This window comes from Moschus berezovskii, chromosome 1 (genome assembly GCF_049115385.1).
Source record: "Moschus berezovskii isolate FMDL1 chromosome 1, NW_MosBer_1.0, whole genome shotgun sequence".
Classification (NCBI taxonomy): domain Eukaryota; kingdom Metazoa; phylum Chordata; class Mammalia; order Artiodactyla; family Moschidae; genus Moschus; species Moschus berezovskii.
Window position 1 is genome coordinate 40,218,769 of NC_142460.1, and position 20,442 is coordinate 40,239,210.

The 20,442-nt window shown below is 38.2% G+C and overlaps 1 protein-coding gene across 5 annotated transcripts in view; it reads right to left on the bottom strand.

Moving 5' to 3' along the window:
* Nucleotides 1-20,442, bottom strand: part of USP25 (ubiquitin specific peptidase 25) — a 166,678-nt gene that overhangs the window by 142,173 nt on the left and 4,063 nt on the right. The window lies entirely within an intron of this gene.

The window sequence follows — 20,442 nt, forward strand, 5'->3', positions numbered from 1 at the left end:
AGAAGAACTAAGGACAACAGGTATCCACTGGTGTACTTTAACTAGGGGTTGAGACCCCAGAATGAAATTGAGGCAGCCCTATAAATCTCACCCTGCCCCTAAAGTCAGCCAGCATCCAGGCATTCAGGATGTACGGAAAAAATATGCCTTGGCAAACAAGCAGTAGGTGGATATATTACACTGGGGGATGACTAAACCACCACATCCTATTCGAGGGGGAAAAAAAACAGCTCATTCTACAATCTGTCATAAAAGATCCAAAATAAAACTGATTACTTGCCCCCATTTGCTTCGTGTGTGTGTCAGTCCCTCAGTCATGTCCGACTCTGTGACCCCATGAACTGCAGCCCGCCAGGCTCCTCTGTCCATGCATTCCTCCAGGCAAGAATACTGGAGTGGGTTGTCATTCCCTTTTCCAGGGGAACTTACCAACCCAGGTATCAAACCTGCATCTCCCAGATTTTTTTGCAGGCAGATTCTTTACTGTCTGAGTCACTTAGGCCCATTTGCTTTAGATGTATTTATATTCTATTGATCTACCATACTCTACTAAAGAGAAAAACAGGTAGGATAGGATTCTACTACCAAAACCCCTCCCTAAACTTCCCTAATTAAGAATATGGTCCTCCGTCCATCTCTACATTTCTTAATATAAGTTCCCCAAAACTGAAGACAGAACCATAAAATAGAGAAAGCTCAACGGGTGATATGACATGGAAAGCAAGTCCCCACTAGAATAAAAGGATCTGTTGAAATCTTGTCTTCCCACCAAACATTCTTACGTGACATTTATTAAATGTCACTCTATACTTCCTCCTCTAGCATCCAGTCCAAGTTCCAAATAAGATACAGGAGAAAGGACAAAGAGTGTCTGCTAAATGATTCCACCTTCTTAACAAGCCCCATGTGCCTCATTCACTGAGCAGAACAAAGTCATGTCATGTGGCCCTTCATTGTTGCAAAGAAGGTTGAGAAATGTGTTTTTCAGTTAGGCAAAAAGCTTCACTTCAAATCTGTTGCTAAGGAAAAAGAAAAGAACAAAGAATGTACACTAAACAGCCACTGGCAGTATCTGCTATGACATCAACAAATTTTAATTTCCATAAAAATCTTTCTAAAAGCTGAGATAACTGAGACCAAAAATAAAATACAAAATAAGGTATATGAACAAAGATCATATAAACAAAATAGTTGAAAAAAGAACTGAACTGCTAAATTTAGAGTGCTGAAATACGAGAAAAGTAAAAATTCTCTTTAGACATGTCAACTTTTCTTTCATTTTAAAAATTACCAATAGCAAGCAATGGAACCACAACTAACTTACACAATACCCAACATTACAAATTAAAGATGTATACAAATTACAGAAATTCTCTTTATATAATTCAACATTTTATTTTAGTGAACATAAAATACTTGAAAGATTTTACAAGCTTGTTTGTAACCACCCACACCAGCACTCCAAACTCTATTCTTTACACAGAATATAATTTTCCTCAACTGCAAATTATTCAATTGTGTATCAGGGAAAGATTTCTGAAAACCCCAAATAAATTAATCATTTGTACAAATGATGCTAGCTATTATTTATAATGCAATTCGAATGGAAACAATGCAAATGTCCTTCCACTAACAAAGAAGTACTAAGTTGCAATGTGCAAGACAATGCCCTGATAAAATTATCAATAAAGAAGATTCCCAGGTCTCACACCCAGAGATAGTGATTCCAGAAGCATCTGGATCTGCTAAGGGATCTTCATTTTTAGTAAGCATCTCAAATGAGCTTGATACAGATGAGCCGAGAAGCACGGTTTAATTTAAACAAACAACTGTATAATTTTAAACAGCAAATATATAATCTATATAGAAACTAATCTTTACAAATCATATTAAGCTAAGATTACAAAAACAGTGTGTCTATGTTAACGAGTACAAGGTAAGATGTGAAAAGACTGTAAAACCCAGAAAAGTTTCAAAGCCTGCATTAGACTCCCGATTCCTCCCCCGTCTCTGTACCCACACACTTTGCCACTTCTCACTTCCTGCGTTAGACTCCCGATTCCAGCCCCCCTGTTCCCACACACTTTGCCACTTCTCACTTCCTCCCGCTAATTGTTGCTGTTCAGTCGCTAAGTCATGTCCACCTCTTTGTGACCCCACGGACTGCAGCACGCCAGGTTTCTCTGTCCTCCAGTATCTTCTGGAGTTTGCTGAAATTCATGTGCATTGAGTCGGTAACGATAGCCAACCATCTCATCCTCTGCCACTCCCTTCTCCTTTTGCTTTCAGTCTTTCCCAGCATCAGGGTCTTTTCCAATGATTTGGCTCTTTGTATTAGATGGCCAAAACTGAAGCTTCAGAAACGTGTTTCCTTGCTGCACTGACTGGCTTGGCCATGAGACAAGCTTTCATCAATGGCATATGAGCAGACATAAAATGTGCTTGCATGGTTGGGCTTGCCCTCTTGAGCTTGTGCAATTCATTAAGAACATAACCTGGGTAGCCCAACTGCCCCAAAAGAATGAGCCACATGAGAAGAGCCACCCCAACCAACCAATCTGAACATGATAATATTTGGGATGTCACTAACTTTTGGTGGGGTCTGTTACAGTGATAGGTGATGGCAACTAAGTACAATAAGAATATTCATACAAGAGTATTTTATATATAAAAGCAACATCTAAAACTTTGTTATCATTTGGTGTGTTTTCTTCATTTTTCACAATAACATCAGCTAACTATCCTAACAAAATTATTCAGGTGCATGTCTAGCGTGGTTCTCGATCTCATGAATTTTGACTGAAAGTGAAACAATGAAAACGATTAGGGTGGGAAAGAAGGCTGAGTGGGAAAAAGAAAAGGTAAATTAATTTTCTTAACTAAGCAAGAAATGGAAACAAGATCATCAGAGGTAAACAATGAGAAAATTCTATGTTTATGGAAGAGAAACCACTTCATCTGTCAAGTTTTCCTATGTGCTATTTGCATCTTCCAGCAGTGATTTTCCTATCTTTGAAAATTTGCACCTTCATTTCCTACAATCTTATGATCCTGCTGCTGTTATTTCTGTTGTGATTAAGACCCTGGTCTTCCTTCAGGGTTTTCGCCTTATCTACCAATTTCTGGTCCTTGAAACACCCTAATTCTTAACTAAAAATGTCCTGCCATGTGGGTTCTCTCTTCTTTGACTAATGATTTTGAATCCAAAGTGGACCTAACAGACTGTCATCTCCAGAATTCCTTTTCTGAGCTGAGGTCTTCCTTGCATAAATTTCTTATCTACTACAGCACAATTGCACTCATCTCACACGCTAGTAAAGTAATGCTCAAAATTCTCCAAGGCAGGCTTCAGCAATATGTGAACCATGAACTTCCAGATGTTCAAGCTGGTTTTAGAAAAGGCAGAGGAACCAGAGATCAAATTGCCAACATCCACTGGATCATCAAAAAAGCAAGAGAGTTCCAGAAAAACATCTATGTCTGCTTCACTGATTATGCCAAAGCCTTTGACTGTGTGGATCACAATAAACTGTGGAACATTCTGAAAGAGATGGGAATATCAGACCACCTGACCCGCCTCTTGAGAAACCTGTATGCAGGTCAGGAAGCAACAGTCAGAACTGGACATGGAACAACAGACTGGTTCCAAATAGGAAAAGGAGTATGTCAAGGCTGTATATTGTCACCCTGCTTATTTAACTTCTATGCAGAGTACATTATGAGAAACGCTGGGCTGGATGAAGCACAAGCTGGAATCAAGATGGCCAGGAGAAACATCAACAACCTCAGATATGCAGATGACACTACTCTTATGGCAGAAAGTGAAGAAGAACAAAAGAGCCTCTTGATGAAAGTGAAAGAGGAGAGTGAAAAAGTTGGCTTAAAGCTCAACATTCAGAAAACGAAGATCATGGCATCTGGTCCCATCACTTCATGGGAAACAGATGGAGAAACAGTGGAGAACAGTGGCTGACTTTATTTTTTGGAGTTCCAAAATCACTGCAGGTGGTGACTGCAGCCATGAAATTAAAAGACGCTTACTCCTTGGAAGGAAAGTTATGACCAACCTAGATGGCATATTAAAAAGCAGAGACATTACTTTGTCAACAAAGGTCCATCTAGTCAAGGCTATTGTTTTTCCAGTAGTCATGTATTATGGATGTGAGAGTTGGACTATAGAGAAAGCTGAGCACCGAAGAATTGATGCTTTTGAACTATGATGTTGGAGAAGACTCTTGAGAGTCCCCTGGACCTCAAGGAGATCCAACCAGTCCATCCTAAAAGAAATCAGTCCTGAATATTCACTGGAAGTACTGATGCTGAAGCTGAAACTCCAATATTTTGGCCACCTGATGCAAAGAGCTGACTCATTTGAAAAGACCCTGATGCTGGGAAAGATTGAAGGCAGGAGGGGAAGGGGACAACAGAGGATGAGATGGTTAGATGGCATCACCAACTCAATGGACATGAGTTTGGATAAACTCTGGGAGTTGGTGATGGTCAGGGAGGCCTGGCGTGCTGCGGTTCATGGGGTCACAAAGAGTTGGACACGACTGGGTGACTGAACTAAACAGTATAAGGAGGTGGCTGTAACCTGCTGACACTGCTGAATCAAGAAGGGCATGACACAATGTTCAGAGAGATTCAGTGGTTTGCAAGCACCACAAAAATCAGTAAGTGAACTAGCCAAGACTATCTACAGGCCTTCAGATTTCTTCCTTGATGTTATTTTTACTGAGTGACGACATCCGTAAGTACCTACTACGCGCAAAAGCCAGTACTGTGCACTTCAAGGAGAAGGCACCAGTAATGTCAATATAAAGTATAGATCAGAGTGTTTCACAGAATTCTTTCCTTCCCCTGTTGATCCTATATAATACTGGGTCTGTACTACAGCATATTTAACATTGGTATAACTTCTTGAAAATGCAAAAAAGGATCATTGACTTAAGGCAAAAAAAGAATACAAGCATTTATTATGCTCTTACTGCATGCCAGACTGTTAAGTGCTTCTGGTACATAATCTCAAATAATATATGCACACATGCACACACACAAATCCTCTAGAAAAATCACTATCATTTTATAACAAATAACATATTTAAGAGACTAAGAAGTACAAACACAGAAATGATTGTCTAATTTTTCAAATTCCACAGTCCATGTGTCTCCCACATTTTCTCCATGGTATCTGATTCTGGAGATTAAAGATGTAGTAAAAAATAAATCCTCAGCCCCAATATCCATTACTATGTTGATGTAAAACACTTTGATAGTGGTATAAGAAAACTGGAGCACTGATGACCACAAGGCAGGAAAGCTTTCTGTGTTAAGAGGTGAGTGACTCATAAGTCAGTCTTTGGTTCCTTTGACTGAATTTCTAAATATAAATAAAACAGTTTAGTGCAAAAGGAAGAAGACAAAGGTTTCCATCTTCAGGGGAAAAAATGGTAACTCTCATAAGAATCTCTAAAAAAAAACTTTGAACATTTCTAAGGAAAAAAAAAAAACAATTTGATAGAAAATCCCAAAGCATTCATCAACTTCAGAATCACATGACTTAAATTTCAGAATTAGCATTACTAGGCACCAAATGGTAAACATTTCAAAGTTCACTGACAGGTAATTTCAGGTACATAATATATCCTTCATGTAGCTCATTGTAAGACCCAAACCTGCCTCTAACCAGATATATAAGAAAAAAAAATCTTCATTTCATAAGTCTTGTATTTTTATCCATAATTTTAAGGAGAACAACATGACAACCTTTCATTTCTCTTCATATATAACCTCAAATAATATATGTGCACCTTCATATGACCTCTCTGAGGAACTTATCTATAGTATGCTCCTTCTCACAGCTTAAAGTGCCCTTTACATGCCCCAGCTATTTCTAGCTTGACCTTTCACTGCTTTCCCCTCTTGCGCTTCCTCTTCCAGTCAGGGTCTACACAATACTATCCTGCTTCCTAATTCAAAGGTCTGAGGATATTCAATTGCTTTCTGTTAAGGTCAGAGGTTTCTCTGACACTTACCACAGACTGTAATAATACATAGTGGTTAATCATCAGACTCTACATCAAAGAGAACACAGGGTGTCTATTTCCCTCATCACTGTTTTCCTGGTAACTAAGTAGTACAGTGTCTGGCATGTGGCAGAAATACAATAAATATTGACCAAATAAATGAAAACAACAGTTTGCAGAGGTGAACTGGAGTAAGTCACCTCACAGGGCTTGAACTCATCCACAGGAAAAAGGTACAAATTAATTATTGGAGAAGGAAACAAGAAGCATGCATAAATCACGCCCATTTGCTTAGCAAACTTTCTACACTTCCCTACATTGCACTGAGAAGTTCACAGAAGGCTTTACTGCCTAGTTCTGGTAATGTCCATCCTGCCTGAAGGGGAGTGTACAGTACAGTACTGTTGAAGTTTCCAAATTCAAATAATCTACATATTAATCTCAAGAATAGTTGTGGTATCTTTTATTTTCTACTGCCAGAGTTAAGGTTCATCTCAATATTTTTGGGTTAACAGCACTTCAGTATTAAAATAATCACATACTTTTATGGATGTGTAACTCTAAAAGTATGCTTTTTGTATTCTTCACTATTTACATTTAGCTTTAGAAATGCCAGAAATTCTGAATTTAAAGTCTTTTCCCAGATCTACAATCTTAAGTATTATGTAACCTATAAAAACAGGAATAAGGTGAAGAAATAAGACACTTTGCTCATCCTCAATAAATGTTTCCATCATCCTCACTTCAGAGTTCATACCCCTACTGCAGCCCTTTAACCAATCTAACATCTGCATGATGTCCATGCCCTGAAGAGAACCCTCTATCCCTATTAACTGGCAGACAAAAGATATGCAACAGAATTAGAAACTAAACAGTTTCCCCCAAATATACTGTTTTGTGTGTGTGTGCTTAGTCACTAAGTCATGTCCAACTCTTTGTGACCCCATGGATTGTAGCCCACCAGGCTCCTCTGTCCATGGGATTCTCCAGGCGAGAATACTGAAGTGGATAGCCATTTCCTACTCCAGGGGATCTTCCTGACCCAGAGTGATAAGCTAAGTTCACACAGAGTTAAATACATTTCTAGGCCAAACAAGAATCTAATACCATGAAACATGGTTTCTATGGGAACATGCATTTAGAATTACAAAAACCCAACTTGCAAAACCTTTTTGAACAGTGTGTTTTTAAATTAGAATGCCTATATTCTGGAAAATGTGGGTAAACAAAACTGTCATGAATCAAATCCTATCTGTGAACTGTGATCTCTACAGTTTAAATCAAGTGTATCTTTAACTTGGTTTTGATGCTAATAATTTGGTTGATTCCTAATATATCTCTCCCTTGTCCAATTAAATCTTTGTGTGTCTCCTGGTTTCCATACTTAAATTTTCATTAATTTTCAGTCCAAAAATAAAATCCCTTAAACTAATAGAATAAAATTAGCATGCTCTAAGTAGAACTTTCAAACTAGAATACCACATAACTCCTAGCAGCTCTATGTGTCACAAACAATTCCTAAAACAAATACAGTATTCAGTCATCCTAATTACAAATACAGTACATCCTATTGACTGAGCTTAACTGGTAGCTCAGATGGTAAAGAATCTGCCTGCAATGCAGGAGATCAGGGTTTGAGCCCTGGGTGGGGAAGATCCCCTGGAGAAGGGAATGGCAACCCATTCCAATATTCTTGACTGGAGAATACCATGGACAGACCATGGGGTCGCAAAGAGTAGGACACGAAGAGCCATTAACACTTTCACTATTCACTATTCAGTTCAGTTCAGTTCAGTTCAGTCGCTCAGTCGTGTCCGACTCTCCGCGACCCCATGAATCACAGCACGCCAGGCCTCCCTGTCCATCACCAACTCCCGGAGTACACTCAAACTCATGTCCACAGAGTCGGTGATGCCATCCAGCCATCTCATTCTCCGTCGTCCCCTTCTCCTCCCGCCCCCAACCCTTCCCAGCATCAGAGACTTTTCCAGTGAGTCAACTCGTCGCATGAGGTGGCCAAAGTATTGCAGTTTCAGCTTTAGCATCAGTCCCTCCAATGAACATCCAGGATTGATCTCCTTTAGAATGGACTGGTTGGATCTCCTTGCAGTATAAGGGACTCTCAAGAGTCTTCTCCAACACCACAGTTCAAAAGCATCAATTCTTCAGTGATCAGCTTTCTTCACAGTCCAACTCTCACATCCATACATGACCACGGGAAAAACCACTGCCTTGACTAGACGGACCTTGGTCGGCAAAGTAATGTCTCTGCTTTTTAATATACTATCAAGGTTGGTCATAACTTTCCTTCCAAGGAGCAAGCGTCTTTTAATTTCATGGCTGCAATCAGCATCTGCAGTGATTTTGGAGCCCAAAAAAACAAAGTCTGACACTGTTAGAAACTGCAATATTCTAGACGTACGGCTAGGTTTAATAAAGCATGTACTCTACACCACTTTCTTTCCCAGCCCGATAAAAGGGTCATTTACATAAGTGTCCAGGCTTCAGTACCTCAGCACACATGTCCTCCATCCAGTGGGCTTCAATCACAGCCTCTTCAATAAGAAGTGAATCTCAGTCTCGGGGCTCGGTGAAACCTCTCCCAAACATATTTCTTCCTCTATTCTTTAGAGTTCTTTAAATGATAACTCAAATGATAACACTTTATAATTTGTTACTAGTCAATACTGCTTTGTATTAAACTTTCCCCATTCATATTACTGTGTAGTTTCTATGTCCTAACTGGACTGTTATTCATACAATCAACTTCCTTAAAAGCATTTTTGTATTCTAATAATATATTAATGATACAATTCTGTATTTTTAGGAGAGAAGTCTCAAAATCAATCAGGAAGGGGACAATTAACCATATCTGGTGGGTTTTTTTCTTAGAACCACCACTTACTGAACACTCACTAAACATGTACAAGGCACCAGAGACTTCATTATGTAGGCATGACGCATGACATCATTGGCTACTGGTGACCTGACTCAATCTCTAGTCCCTCTTTCCTCCCTGGACAGGGGAGTGGGCTCTAATCATAGTGGCTGGTTTTTCTGAGGCACAGCCCCCATCCTGAAGCAGTCCAGTCCCCTCAACCAGGAGGTATCTCATTAACATACAAAAGGCAGCAAATTTCTGTGGCAGAAACCAAAGGAAAAGACTAAATACTTATTTAATCTTTCACTGTTTCATTTAGATTTTAAAAAAAATGTACAGCAGACATTGCATTTAACTTATTCACAAAACAAAAACAGACTCACAGACTTAAAGAATGAACACTAGGTTGCCAGGGGATAAGGATGAGAGGAAGGAGCAGCCAGAGAGTATTATACCACAGCCAGTCACAAATAGCTACTTGAAGATACATCAAAGCACCAAATTGTTTTGTTTGTTCTGCTCATGGACTTCTCTTTGCTTCAAATGATACCATCCATCTCCCTATACATCTTCAACATCACCTCCTCTGTGAGGTCTTTCTTTTTCTTAGATCCTCTCCTTGGTCCTAGCAATATATCCTGTATATACCTCACTTAAGGAAAGAAGTAAAAGCATCAGTCGCTCAGTCATGTCTGACTCTTCGCGATCCCATGGACTGCAGCCCACCAGGCTTCTTTGTCCTTGGAATACTCCAGGCAAGAATACTGGAGTGAGTAGCCATTCCCTTCTCTGGGGAATATTCACAACCCAGAGATCAAACTCAGGACTCCTGCATCGCAGTAGGATTCTTAACTGTCTGAGCTACCAGGGAAACTCCATATACTTCACTTAACTTCTAATATAATGTATGCATTTCCACCTCCCACCACCACCAAACTATAAGCTATCTTACAGTGTATTGTTTATACCTATCTGTTTAAAACAAAGAATAAATTAATAGATGGACATGATAATGAGAGATTCCTGGATATCTAAGCAGAAATGTAAAAAGGCAATTGAAAACCTGAAACAAGAGTTTATGTGAGAGTGAAAAATTTAATTATTTTGAAAATATAAATTTGGTACTAATGAACATATTCAAATGACAAATTACATAAACACTCAAAGATTGCAAAGTAGAAAGCAGAAAACCAAAGACCAAACCTTGAAAAATTCCTACAATTAAGTAAACACACAGTCCATGGTATTAGCAACAAAACTTTAGTATGCTATATAGCCCAAATGTAAATACTTTAAATATATGTACTGAAAATACACAGCAAAAGCTGACAAGCTTACAAAAATCTTGCCCCTACCGAGGCCTACTTGCTACTGTCTTCTTACCCATCAATCCTCAACTTCCCTGTGTTTGCAGTATATGTTTAAATACTAAGAATTTTGGCAGCACACTCAAAAAGATCTGAAACCTTCACCACAACAAAATTCACCAACTCTTAAGGGAGGTAGCAGTAATTAGAATGCAATTATTCTTCCAGTACAACAATACTGTCCCATGGTGTCTGCAAAAGCAGTTCTCACACTATTCAGTAGTTTCCCACCCTCCTGATTATCCAGGCACTAAGACGTGCTCATAGCAAAATACTGACAAGTTTCAATAAATAATATGTATTAAGCATTAACTTAAAAGTAAGGTATAATTGTTTACCTCTTATTCATAACAAGTGTATTCCGCTCTACACTATATCACAAAACCTGTTCAGAGGAGATACTGGATTAAGTATAATGAATTTACTGAAGTACAGCAAAATAAAGTTTTAAATTATGATCAAACCTGGGGGCACATCTCTGAAGATTTTTGACAACAAAAAGGCTGAGACCACTACTCTAAGACAAATGCTATCAAATTAATACTGAGGTTACAGATGGAATATAGATGACAACAGCAATAAAATCTACTCCATATGTTTCAGTTCAGTTCAGTCGCTCAGTCGTGTCCGACTCTCCGCGACCCCATGAATCACAGCACGCCAGGCCTCCCTGTCCATCACCAACTCCCGCAGTTCACTCAAACTCATGTCCACAGAGTCGGTGATGCCATCCAGCCATCTCATTCTCTGTCGTCCCCGTCTCCTCCCGCCCCCAATCCTTCCCAGCATCAGAGTCTCTTCCAGTGAGTCAACTCGTCGCATGACGTGGCCAAAGTATTGCAGTTTCAGCTTCAGCATCAGTCCTTCCAATGAACACCCAGGATTGATCTCCTTCAGAATGGACTGGTTGGATCTCCTTGCAGTCCAAGGGACTCTCAAGAGTCTTCTCCAGCACCACAGTTCAAAAGCATCAATTCTTCGGCGATGAGCTTTCTTCACAGTCCAACTCTCACATCCATACATGACCACGGGAAAAACCACAGCCTTACTAACCACATCTTGTGAGAATAATGCTGATACGTATACATTACTTTCCTTGGATGAAGCTGCAAATGCCAAGTTAGCTTCTATGAAATACTACCATCTGTCAAATTAAGTTAACCTTGTTATTCTGATGTAATTTTTTTTAATTTTGGTTACATCTAAGTTACTAGTGGACCACATTCTGTCAGACCTCTACAACATGACCGTCCATCATTACAGATACCAAGGGAACATTTATATTTCATGAAAAGATGGGCTCAATAAAGGACAAAAATGGTAGGGACCTAACAGAAGCAGAAGATATTAAGAAGAGGTGGCAAGAATACACAGAAGAACTGTACAAAAAAGATCTTCACGACCAAGATAATCAAGACGGTATGGTCACTCACCTAGAGCCAGACATCCTGATATGAAGTCAAGTGGGCCTTAGGAAGCATCACTATGAACAAAGCGAGTGGAGGTGATGGAATTCCAGTTGAGCTACTTCAAATCCTAAAAGATGATGCTGTGAAATTGCTGCACTCAATATGTCAGTAAATTTGGAAACTCAGCAGTGGCCACAGGACTGGAAAAGGTCAGTTTTCATTCCAATCCCAAAGAAAGGCAATGCCAAAGAATGTCAAACTACTGCACAATTGCACTCATCTCACATGCTAGTAAAGTCATGCTCAAAATTCTCCAAGACAGGCTTCAGCAATACGTGAACCATGAACTTCCAGATGTTCAAGTTGGTTTTTGAAAAGGCAGAGGAACCAGAGATCAAATTGCCAACATCTGCTGGATCATGGAAAAAGCAAGAGAGTTCCAGAAAAACATCTATTTCTGCTTTACCAACGATGTCAAAGCCTTTGACTGTGTGGATCACAATAAACTGTGGAACATTCTGAAAGAAATGGGAATACCAGACCACCTGACCTGCCTCAAGAAACCTGTATGCAAGCCAGGAAGCAACAGTTAGAACTGGACAAGGAACAACAGACTGGTTCCAAATCGGGAAAGGAGTACGTCAAGGCTGTATACTGTCACCCTGCTTATTTAACTTATATGCAGAGTACATTATGAGAAATGCTGGGCTGGATGAAGCACAAGCTGGAATCAAGACTGCCGGGAGAAATATCAATAACCTCAGATACGCCGATGACACCACCCTTATGGAAGAAAGTGAAGAAGAACTACAAAGCCCCTTGATGAATGTGAAAGAGGAGAGTGAAAAAGTTGGCTTAAAGCTCAACATTCAGAAAACGAAGATCATGACATCTGGTCCCATCACTTCATGGCAAATAGATGGGGAAACAGTGGAAACAGTCGCTGACTTTATTTCTGGGGACTCCGAAATCACTGCAGGTGGTGACTGCAGCCATGAAAATAAAAGACTCCTTGGAAGGAAAGTTATGACCAACCTAGACAGCATATTAAAAAGCAGAGTCATTACTTTGCCAACAAAGGTCTGTCTAGTCAAAATGGTTTTTCCAGTAATCATGCATGGATATGAGAGTTGGACTTTAAAGCTGAGCACCAAAGAATTGGTGCTTCTGAACTGTGGTGTTGGAGAAGACTCTTGAAAGTCCCTTGGACTGCAAGGAGATCCAACCAGTCCATCCTAAAGGAGATCAGTCCTGGGTACTCATTGGAAGGACTGATGTTGAAACTCAAACTCCAATACTCTGGCCACCTGATGTGAAGAGCTGACTCACTGGAGAAGACCGTGATGCTAGGAAAGACTGAAGGCAGGAGGAGAAGGGGACGACAGATGGTTAGATGGCATCACCGACTCAATGGACATGAGCTTAAGTAAACTCCGGGAGTTGGTGATGGACAGGGAGGCCTGGCGTGCTGCAGTCCATGGGGTCGAAAAGGGTGGGACACAACTGAGCGACTGAACTGAACTGAATTACATATGAGATTAAATTAAAATGGTCTACTATTCATGTAAAAACAACACAAAGGGAGCAAGAAAAATGCTGAAAATGGAAAAAACATCTGCAAAATATGTAAGGTGAGGGAAAAAGTACTATTTAAACTATAAAGAACTCCTTCAAATCAAAAAGGAAAAAGTAAAACAACTCCCCCAACCCCTACCGAAACAACCAGAAACAAATGTGAATTTCACAGGGGAAAAAACAATGGTTCATAAACATATAAAAAGATAACCAATTAACCTATCAACACTAGAACGGTTAATGGTCCAAAACGATAAATGAACCACCAAATATGCTCATATGCTGCCTTCTCTACCCCACCGCAGCCTAATATGCTCAGATGCACTAGTGCCCTCCCTCTGAAGCCACTAGCAGGAATGGAAATAATCAGTTCTATTAGTTCTGCAGCTTTATTACCAACTTGAAATCCCAGCCCACTGAGGAGGAAGTCTGGAATTCGGTTCTGAGAATCTGTATGGAGTAATGAGAACAGAGTTCATAACCCCAGGAGGCCTGTGCCAGAGGGCTCCTTCTTCCCTCCCAAACTGGTCATTTTAGACCTGAGGCAGTGGACTGATGCTAATTTCTTTTCAACATTCTTCCTTCGCCCTGTCCTGACCCAAAGCCTTTCTTTAAAGCCTTATGGGAAGACTTCAGGGGTCCTCTTTCTGAAGTTCCAAGACCAGCTCAGAGGCCTCCATGAGGATACAGAAAGACCCACACCCCGAATCCAAGCTGGTTTCTGTAGCTCCATCTCAAACAAAGGTGACATTTGATTTTGTATGCACTCTGGTTCGAATTACAATGTATAAACTTATGTATATGCAAGTGTACGGCTGATTCTCCCATTAGTACAAGCACAGCATCAGATCCAGGCCACTAATGGTTCTCCATTCCTGGTCTCTCTCTCCATACTCCTCTCGCATATCCTTCCTCTTTACCTAGGATCTAACTCTCAGCTCCACGGTCAATCCTGCCCTCAAAGCTAGTGCCACTCAGCCCAACAGACCCACTTCCAGGCTGGACAACACCAACAAAAACCCAACAAATAAGAAGTTTCTAGTTCAAAACAAGCTACTTTTCTGTCTTGTTCCCACATGGACCAAAAACCATAAGAAACGTCTTTCTCTGCTTAATGGTTTACCTGTCCACAGTTCATCCCACCCCATCACTGGTACCCCAAGTTCTCTCCAAACTTCCAAGCCAACTACAATGTGAAAGTACTTTTGTACCCTATGGAACAAAATAGACATCGTAAGATTATTATTCTGTGTGCAATTAATTAATAAAGAGATTAATTTGCTGTTAGTTTGAGGCATGAGGCAGAAAAGCCTTTTCATTCTTTAGCAGGGAGCCTTTTTATGAGGCATTACTAGAAAAAATACAAAATGGAGGAAAAGTTGTGCAAATTCACTTTGTTCTGTAAGCATACAGTACTGGCCCCTAAATGTTTTTACCTCTGGGAACATCTTTAACTTTCTTGCCATCTTCAGACTTCAAAAAATAAGTAGCTTTTGTTACTGCTGATCCTGTGAGAATGTAAACCTGAATAATATATGAGAAACAATACTTAAAAATCATCCAAAAAACAGCCAATAAGTACATGAAAAGGTGTTCAAAACCACAGTCAATCGGGAAATATATAGTGACACCACAATGAAGTACCACTACTTATTAAATTGGTAACATATAAAAGTTGATAACACTGTTACAAAAATACAGACAACTGGAACTCTCATACATTCCTGATGGGAAGGTACAATCACTCTGAACAACCATTTAGCAATACCTTACAACAGTTATGTACACGCCCGAGAAAAACACGTTAGAAGTACACCAGGTACCATTCTTCCCTGGTGGCCAATGCAGGGGACTCGGGTTTGATCCCTGGCTTGGAAGATTCCACATGCCACAGAGCAACTAAGCCCGTGCGCCACAACTACTGAGCCTTCGTGCTGCAATTACTGAATCCTATATGCCTAGAGCCTGTGCTCCACAGCAAGAAAAGCCCCTGCAGTGAGAAGCCTGTGCACCACAACAAACAGTAGCCCCAACCTGCAGCCACAACTAGAGCAAGCTCAAGAACAGCATCAAAGACCCTGTGCAACCAAAAATAAATAAGACTTTAATCAAAAAAAAAAGTAGTAGTATATCAGGTACCAAAGTAAGAACTGTCCTTTTAGAATTAGCAATAACATAGAAACATCCACCATCATCATGTCTAAACATTTATCAGATGTCTCACCTAATACAAGAAAAAATGAATTATAAGCATAAAAATTGTAAATAAAACTGTCATGATTTATTTACACGATCTTTATATAAAAAATCCAAAAACATCTCTGAAAAAAATATCAGAAAAAGTTTTAGCAAAGTGGCTAGATATAAAATCAATCTACGAAAATCAGCTGCATTCACACACACCAGTAACAACAAACATTTTAAAGCACTTTATAATATTGTTATTGAAAAGTATCAAATATATAGGGAAAATAATATACATGAATTCTACTGTGAAAATCATAAACCAAGTAAAAAACTTTAAAGATCTAAGGTGGCTTAGTGGTAAAGAATCCACCTGCATTGCAGGAGATGCAGGTTTAATCCCTGGATCAGGAAGGTCCCTTGGAGAACTAAATGGCAACCTATTCCAGTATTCTCACCCAGGGAAATCTCACAGACACAGGAGTCTGGGGGGTTATAGCCCATGGGGTCGCAAAGGAGTTGGACAGGACTTAGCAACTAAACAACAAAAATATTAAAGCAGAGCTAAATTAAAAAAAAAAGTACACCCTGTTCATGGCTAGAAAGACTCAATATCTTAAAAAATGTTAAAGTTCCAAATTGGTCTACAGAGTCAATAAAATTACTAAAAAAAAAAAAAAAAAAAAACTTACACAGGGTTTTTCAGAGAACTTGGTAAAATTATTCTAAACTTTCTAAGGAAGCTAAAGTGCCAAAGCACACTGGAAGAAGAAAAGCAAACTTATTTTTTCAGTACAGAGATTATTATGAAGCCTTAACAATGAAGACAGGATGGTATTTACAAAATGAACTATGGAACAAAACAGCAAAGGGGGAAAATAAAAAAGCATTTTCCATAAAACTTTTACATGTGACAGACATGGTATGTCGGTTCAGTGGGGGAGAGCGGTAACTTTTCAAGTAAGAATAACAACAAAAAAATCATACACAGAATAAAAATTAAATTGGATCCCTAACACATCAGGTACAAAAATTAAGTGCAAATAGGTCTAGTTGTTTCAAACACAACTTTTAAAACTCTTATTATCATACACATAAATTTCATTTATATAGCAAGGTGAAAAAAGTTTCCAAAGTTAAAACAACTAAAATTTTAAAATATGCACTTTTGGAATCAGAGGGGCAATAAAAAGGAAATCAAAGAGAGAATAAACACAGGATTCAAGCTGATTACAATCTCAAATGAAACAGAAGGATGGGATGAGGTGACTATATGGATAGATATAGGTTACTTTCAAAGTTTTCACTTTTGCCTTAGGCAGTGGGTTCAATGTGTGCTTGTCATCAAAGATTAATATGCTATTTCATAAATAAATGAAAACATATTTGCACTGATAGCTGATTATGATCCGACGTTTATGATTAATTCCATGCTGTGTACTTCAGAACCAACTAAAATTAAAACAAACCTGACAAAAAGTATCTGACCACTTATGAAGGAAGCAAATACAGAATTGGCATACAAAAATAATAATTTTAGACAAAACAAAAACTTATTCTAGCACATAGAGCAAAGGAATAGAAAAAATATAAAATGAAATTTGAAGCAAGAGAGAGAGATGAATGGTATCTAATCTTCAAATAATATAGTTTCAGAGTAGGAAGAAAAATGGAATAGAGTAACAGTAGTAACTTTTAAATACATATCTTTTTCCTGAGAAGAACACTATAGTTCTCAGGTCAAAAATTTTTGTCAGGATGATTAAACATACACACACACACAAGTGAAATCTCTGGATTCTAAAACCAAAGAGGAAATCTTATAATCTCTTATACAGCGAATCCTACATGACTGAGAACACACACACACAGAAAAGTTAAATTATCTACCAAAAAAGTCAAACAGCATTAAACTACACAGAAAAGCATAGTTAAACATCTAAATACCTATTTTAAAAAATTTACTAGCTACTAATATGTAACACAATTAAGTAAAATAATATTTTTGACACATTGTAAAAATTTTAAAAATCATTTAAAATTATCATTCCATATTATTCCAATAAACTCAAGAAAGATATAAGAAAAAATACGCTAAAGAGTCTTATTGGGAGCGCAGGGAAGGAGGGAAAACTATTATTACACAAAAACATGTTTAAATATATTTGTTTAAAATTAAGAGAAGAAAAAGCTCTTTAAATAAATGAAAATCAGATGGCAACAAAAAGATTAAACATGTTATCACTATATATATATATATATATATATATATGATGAAATCTTACTAAACGACCAGCAAAATCAAATTTAGATTAGATCCATTAGAAATACAAATATAATTTGATGAAATTATATTAAAAGTAGAGACATCAATCTTGCTCAGAAGATATAAAGATAAAACCATGAGGTATTCAAGTCACACTCTAAGTGCTCATGTGATATATATAGAACTTTATAACTCAAAAAACACATAATTCTTTTCACATGATCATTAAAACCTCATGTGCTTAGTCATAAGAAATTCTTAATAAATTTCTAAAACTATTACAAATCATATTGTCTAAACAGAATGTTTCAATTGTGTTGAAACTAAAAACCAACAACTTAAAAAGTGCAACAAAAAAATTAAAACAAAAAATATTTTTAAATAATGAAAGAAAAACATTTTAAGATAATAGTCAACATTTGGAAAGCTTAACGAAAATGTGGTTTAAATAAAGCGGTCAGCCTAATAAGAGTCACAGTCATCAAAACTTCAAAGTAGCAAGTACTTAGGTTGAAAGATCAAAACAGTTAAATGCTACAAATTTTGACTGATTTAACTTAATGCTACGCTAAACAATTCCAAAAGCGCACGAAAAAACAAAAAGCTTTCTAATCTTTGTATGAGCTAATCTTAATAGCCCATACACATACAAAAACAAATCTTGTAATAAATCTCATTTAAAAATGAAGATTCTAATTTTTAGATGAAAATTTAGTGTAATAGAACTCTGAGGCATCAAGAGTAAATGCGAGCCAAATAGCAATACAGATTAATGGTTAATGGCAGAAGCCCCGAAGTCTCAGAGTTTAAAGCCCACCCTCAACATACACTAACAATGAAATGATGCTTCAGTTCTTCTCTAATACTTTTTCCTCAACCAAGACATGAAAGTAAAAAAAGTGTCTACCTAAAAAAGTGGTTGGGAAGATGAAATTGAAAAGAAGTTAGAAAATTCTTTGCACACTTTCTTAACATAGTACATAGTAAATATGTGCTATCCATTGCAATTGTGCTTATCATAAAATACCACCATCAGTTGTTGATAAAAAAAAGAAAAGATATTTGATGAAGAGTCAACATCTAAATCTGATTTCAAAGGATTTTAAAAACTTGTAACTATAAGGACATTTGATATTACAATGAAACAATACATTACAGACCCTACTATTAATCCTGGCAGTATTCTGTAATCTTAGCTAAAATAATAACATATGAAAAAAGAGGTGCCAAAATTGACAAAGAGGAGGTCAGAATGATAATTATTTGCAAATGATATGGGCTGCATACAAAGAATATTGAAGAATATCAGAATATTGGAACTAATGAAAATTCATTAAGACAACGGGATACAACCTTAGCATAGAAGTCAAAACTAGGTGAGAAAGGAAAGGAGTAAAAGGGGAATAAGTAGCTGGATCCTGCTCTCTCAGTAAACCAAGTCTTATACAAGGTAACCAACCATTTAATACTAAACAACGTCCATTTTATATAATGTTTACAGTGATTTATATAAGGTTAACTGTCTCTTTAAATGCTATATTATATTTTTGTAACTTCCAGTTCAGTTCAGTCGCTCAGTCGTGTCCGACTCTTTGCGACCCCATGAACTGCAGCACGCCAGGCCTCTCTGTCCATCACCAACTCCCGGAGTTTACTCAAACTCATGTCCATTGAGTCAATGATGCCATCTAACCATCTCATCCTCTGTCATCCCCTTCAATCTTTCCCAGCATCAGGGTCTTTTCAAATGAGTCAGTTCTTTGCATCAGATGACCAAAGTATTGGAGTTTCAGCTTCAACATCAGTCCTTCCAATGAACATTCGATAACTTTAGACAATTCCTAAATTAGAAATACTATATTATCGCAACTAAGAAGTTTACCCAGAATTCACCTTGGATTGTTTTTCAAGTTTCAACTCTTAATGTGATTAATCTGTGACTTCCTTCCCACCTAACCCCCAGTATAATTAAATAAAAGCTGACTGTTGATCCATAAGATTCCTTCTGCCTCTATCCTCTACTTTCTGTTTTTTATCCTCCCTGTCTGGAATAAACACATGCTTAGCTCCACTAAACACTCAGATATAAAAAAGTTGCTCACGTCTAACCATCTATCTTCAAGGCTTTAAAAGTAGATTCAGAGGCATTTAATGACTTGCCCAAGGTCATAGAAAGGTGATTTAGATCAAGCCACATCCTATTCTTTCACTACACTGACTATATTCTAACAGATGTCCACAATTTCAAGCTTTCATTGTTTCTGCATGTGCGCTAAGTCACTTCAGTCGTGTCCGACTCTGTGTGACCCTATGAACTGTATGTAGCTTCCAGGCTCCTCTGCCCATGGGATTTCCCAGGCAACAATACTGGAGTGGGTTGCCATGTCCTCCTGCAGGGGATCTTCCCCACGCAGGGATGGAACCCGCATCTCTGATGTTGCCTAAATCGGCAGGCAGGTTCTTAACCATTAGTACCAGCTGCAAATCTCTTAACTGTTTCTCAATCATGTTAAATTGTGAGATTCCGTTAAAGAACTAAAATAACCCCCACAGGTTGCATTCCTTTTAGAAAGCACTCACTCACTATTTCATTCATCAAATATTTACTGAAATCTGAACTGTGGTGCTGGAGAAGACTCTTGAGAGTCTCTTGGACTGCAAGGAGATTCAACCATTCCATTCTAAAGGAGATCAATCCTGGGTTTTCATTGGAAGGACTGATGCTAAAGCTGAA